Raw genomic sequence first — 5001 nt, forward strand, 5'->3', positions numbered from 1 at the left:
CCCATGGGGAACCTTGTCGAACGCCTTACTGAGGTCCATATAGATCACATCCACCACTCTGCCCTCATCAATCCTCTTTGTTATTTCCTCAAAAAACTCAATCAATTTTGTGAGACATGATTTCCCACGCACAAAGCCACGTCGACTATCCCTATTCAGTCCTTGCCTTTCCAAATACGTGTACATCCTGTCCCTCAGGATTCCCTCCAACAGCTTGCCCAACACCGAGGTCAGGCTCACCGGTCTATAGTTCCCTGGCTTGTCTTTACCGCCCTTTTTAAACAGTGGCACCACGTTAGCCAACCTCCAGTCTTCCGGCACCTCACCTGTAACTATCCATGATAATAATATTGCCTTTTTGAAAACATTGAATGTTGTGGCCTATTCCATTTTCTGTGACAGAGGCTCCCCACTCTCTGGGTGAGGACATCTCTCCTCATCCCAGTCCTACCCCGTTCCCTTCAGACTGTGAACCCCCCCCCCCCGATTTAGGAACCCCCTGGACATTGGGAATGTACTTCAGGCGTTTACCCCCCCCATCTAGTCCGGTTTGAATTTTGCAGGTTCCCAGACCCCCCCTTCTCCCCTCCCCTCCCACCTCTTCATTTATCTATCGGACTCTGACTCTCCCCCAGCCCCCACAACCTCTCTCCCCTCCTTAGTTCTGGACTCCACCAGTCACTTGCACTCTCTCCCTCACCCCTTCCAACCGTTCTCACCCAGCTCTCTCAGAATCTCACTTGAGAATGTAACTTTGCCCAGACATTATGGCACAGACAACAGCACACTGGGGGCTAACACCTTCAACACAGTCTGAGCTGACACCAAGTTCACCTGAGAATGTAACTTTTTTAAAAAGAAGTTTTGTGATTTACACACAGAAGAACTGAAACCAACATGGTCATTCTAAAAGACGAGAGACTTAACAAACAATCCGGGTCGTGTTCGATACATCATTTCAGTTGGGGAGAAAGTGAGGTCTGCAGATGCTGGAGATCAGAGCTGGAAATGTGTTGCTGGAAAAGCGCAGCAGGTCAGGCAGCATCCAGGGAACAGGAGAATCGACGTTTCGGGCATAAGCCCTTCTTCAGGAATGAAGAAGGGCTTATGCCCGAAACGTCGATTCTCCTGTTCCCTGGATGCTGCCTGACCTGCTGCGCTTTTCCAGCAACACATAATTTCAGTTGCTTGACACTGTAAACTTTTGCTATAGATTCTGTGTCTTACAATCTTATTCTCCACAACCATCTGATGAAGGAGCAGTGCTCCGAAAGCTAGTGCTTCCAATTTAAACCTGTTGGACTATAACCTGGTGCTGTGTGATTTTTTTTTTAACTCTTAGAATCGAGTTGCGGGCACAGTCCGGTCCATCAAGCCCACCTTTCATCCACTGACTCCTCCCCTCCCCCTAGAGAAGGCAGCTCAACATCATCCATGACCCCTTCCCACCTCGGTTATAATCCCCTTCTGTCAAGCAAGAGATTAAAAAGAAAGGACAGTTTCGCAGAACAGCTCCCTCTGCGCTACTCTGTCACTTTTAAAAGGATCTCTCACACATCAATGTTGAGCTCTCTCTCTCTCTCTCTCTCTGTCACACTCTGACACCTTAAACTGATTCCCTCTAGTTTTTGAACTCTGTCAAATTGTATCCCTCGCTCCCCCCATCACCCCCCCCCCCTGTCAAATTGTACCCCTCGCCCCCCCCATCACCCCCCCCCCCCGACCCCACCAACTTCGTACTGTACAACCTGCCCCGTACTGCACACAAAACCAAACCGTTTGCCGTTGCCAGGTATGGGTGACAATTGTCAGCCATATCGCCTGAGCATCCCCACCTCCTCCTCTCGCCACCCGCAGTAAAACCTGTTGAACCAGGCCAGCAAATTGCTGTCCAATTAAGTTCAGCACTTACCAGTTTCGGGCAGTAGAAAAGTGAGAAGAAGGAGTGCACTGATTGTCTCCAGCTTGCTGTTCATGTCTGCTACACTGAGAGAGTGAGAGAGAATGTGTGAGAGAGAGTGAGAGAGAGAGAGGAGGGGTTTGGAATCAGTCAGTGTTCCTGCTCCTGATCACTGTACGGTGATCTCTGGGAGAGAAAAAGAAAGAGAAAGACAATCCTTTTCCTAAGCTGAACCACTCAGGTTTGAGACAGCTTCAGTACTGGCTGACACTCCGTTAAGGAATGAGATGACTACCTCTGGGGGATTTCCCAGTCTGTCACGGGGGGGGGGGGGGGGAGCAAATGGTTCCTGCTCTTTCCCAGCAACGAGGCTGCTCAACAGAGCATGGGAACACAGAGAGAGAGAGAGACTGGTCAGAGTGCAGGGAGACCAGAAGCGAGTGCCCCCCCCCCCCACCCCTCCTTACAGCCAGCTTCCTACCCCCTGTCTGTCTCCTCCTGTCGCTACTCTATCCATACCCTCGCCAATGTCCCAGCCCCACGTTCCCAGGCAGTGCATTCCACACAGGAATTCAAAACAGTTCCCACCGTTTCACCAAAACATAGGGCTCACTAGAGAGAGAGAGAGCGCTGACCAGTGGGAATTTAACCTGAGGGTCACCAAGCCTCAAGCAAGGGGTGAGATATGCAGTGGCTTAGTGGTTAGCCATGGTAAATTGTCCCATAGTGCCCAGGGATGTGCAGGTTAAGGTGGATTGGCCGTGCTAAATTGTCCCATAGTGCCCACGGAAGCGCAGGTTAGGGTGGATTGACTGTGCTAAATTGTCCCATAGTGCCCAGGGATGTGCAGGTTAGGGTGGATTGGCCAATGGAATATGGGGTGGGTCTGGCTGGTTTGCTTTTCGGAGGATTGGTATGGACGTCATGGGCTGAATGGCTTGGCTGCATACAGTAAGGGATTGGCAAGGTTTGAGCAGATTTGTAGCTCAGGTTGAGGTTCTGGATGTAGGTTTGCTCACTGAGCTGGGAGGTTCATTTTCAGACGTTTCGTCACCATACTAGGGTGACATCATCAGTGAGCCTCCGGTGAAGCACTGATGTTAGCGACCCTCTTCCTACACCAGCAGCGCTTCACCGGGGGATCACTGAGGATGTCACCCTAGCATGGTGACGAAACGTCTGAAAACGAACCTTCCAGCTCAGTGAGGAAACCTACATCCAGAACCATGTGAGATTCTCTAAGAGGCAGTTGTCAACCAGCAGTGAGCTGTTCAGTCAGTCTCATTGTCACCCAGCACGGAAACAGACCCTTCAGCCCAACCAGTCCACTATCCCAAACTAAACCAGTCCCACCTGCCTGCTCCTGGCCCATCTCCCTCCAAACCTTTCCTATTCATGGACTTATCTAAGTGTCTTTTAAACATTGTTAATTGTACCCACATCCCCCACTTCCTCAGGAAGTTCAGTCCACACACAGACCACCCTCCTGTCTTTTTAAATCCCTCTCCTCTCACACGAAAAATGTGCCCCCTAGTCTTCAAAACCCCCAGCCTCGGGAAAGGACAGCTGCCATTCACCTTCTCTAGAATCCCTACAGCATGGAAACAGGCCCTTCAGCCCAACACGTCCAGCCCGACCCTCCGAAGAGTAAGCCGCCTCACCATGCCCCTTGTCATTTTATAAACCTCTCTCAGGTCAACCCTCAACCCCCCCTACTCTCCCAGCCTCTCCTTCGACCTCGAACCCTCCATACGCGGCAACATCCTGGTAAATCTCTTCGGAGCCCTCTCCAGTTGAATAAAATCCTTCCTGTAACAGGGTGGACGCAGAACTGGCCAGAGTTTTCCAGCAGAGGCCTCACCGATGTCCTGTACGGCAATTAACCTGAGAATGCAACTTATAAAAAAAAGTGTTGTGATTTACACATGAAAGGAGTGAAACTATTACGGTATTCGAACAGATGAAAGACTCAACAGACAATCAAGGTATCTTTCAATGTATAATTCTGAGTTACATCACACTGTAAACTTTTGCAATAAATTCTGTGCCTTACAATTGTGTACTCCACAACTACCTGATGAAGGAGCGTCGCTCCGAAAGCTAGTGCTTCCAATTAAACCTGTTGGACTATAACCTGGTGTTGTGTGATTTTTAACTTAGTACACCCTGTACAACCTCAGTGTGAAGCCCCAACCCCTACACTCTGAAAGGTCTGAGCATTGAACGGCCTGTAGGCCTTACCCTGGTCTGGGCCTCTCCGTGAGGCAAACCGATGGGGGCAAACCCTGAAAGCGCTCCATCGAATGGCCCCCTGCCAGCCCCAGGGGCAATTAGGTTATGAAAGAGAGAACAAATCTGCCCCTGTTCATGAGGCAGACCCCCTGTCCCGACACGGTTTCACTTCCCCACGGCTATTCGACAGTAGAAAGTGTCGAATGAGTCACCAACGCTGACGTCGCTTTCTTTTCTTGGCGAGACGTTTTTTCCCCCCGTCCAGTTTCCTGCCCGTTGTCCGCTCAAAAGCTCAAGAGGTCAAGATATTTTTAGTGTCATCACCGAATTCAGCAAAAGCTTCCACTGCGCTTTTGCAATCTTAAAGTTAAAGGATCCTGCACACGGATGAAGAGCTTTCTTTCAGAATAAATACCAGGAATCAAAGAACCAAAAAAAAAGCACAGGAACAGAACCCAAGGCCCACATGTGAGCCACGCAAAATAGAGTCACAGGTCAATAGGACAGTGAAGGCGGCGTTTGGTATGCTTTCCTTTATTGGTCAGAGTATTGAGTACAGGAGTTGGGAGGTCATGTTGCGGCTGTACAGGACATTGGTTAGGCCACTGTTGGAATATTGCGTGCAATTCTGGTCTCCTTCCTATCAGAAAGATGTTGTGAAACTTGAAAGGGTTCAGAAAAGGTTTACAAGGATGTTGCCAGGGTTGGAGGGTTTGAGCTACAGGGAGAGGCTGAACAGGCTGGGGCTGTTTTGGTGGGCCTGTGGAATTCATTGCCGCAGAGTGCAGTGGAGGCCGGGACGCTAAATGTCTTCAAGGCAGAGATTGATAAATTCTTGATGTCACAAGGAATTAAGGGCTACGGGGAGG

The 5001-nt window shown here is 50.0% G+C and overlaps 1 protein-coding gene across 1 annotated transcript in view; it reads right to left on the bottom strand.

The window, feature by feature from the left end:
* The window catches only part of LOC122548164, a gene marked incomplete at its 3' end in the record, with an annotated part of 23265 nt that extends 18666 nt beyond the window's left edge, over positions 1 to 4599 (bottom strand). Inside the window, exon 1 of the mRNA XM_043686718.1 lies at positions 4142 to 4599. The remainder of the gene's footprint in view (positions 1 to 4141) is intronic.
* Between the last annotated feature and the right edge of the window lie 402 nt (positions 4600 to 5001).

Source organism: Chiloscyllium plagiosum, unplaced genomic scaffold (assembly GCF_004010195.1).
Source record: "Chiloscyllium plagiosum isolate BGI_BamShark_2017 unplaced genomic scaffold, ASM401019v2 scaf_7307, whole genome shotgun sequence".
Lineage (NCBI taxonomy): Eukaryota > Metazoa > Chordata > Chondrichthyes > Orectolobiformes > Hemiscylliidae > Chiloscyllium > Chiloscyllium plagiosum.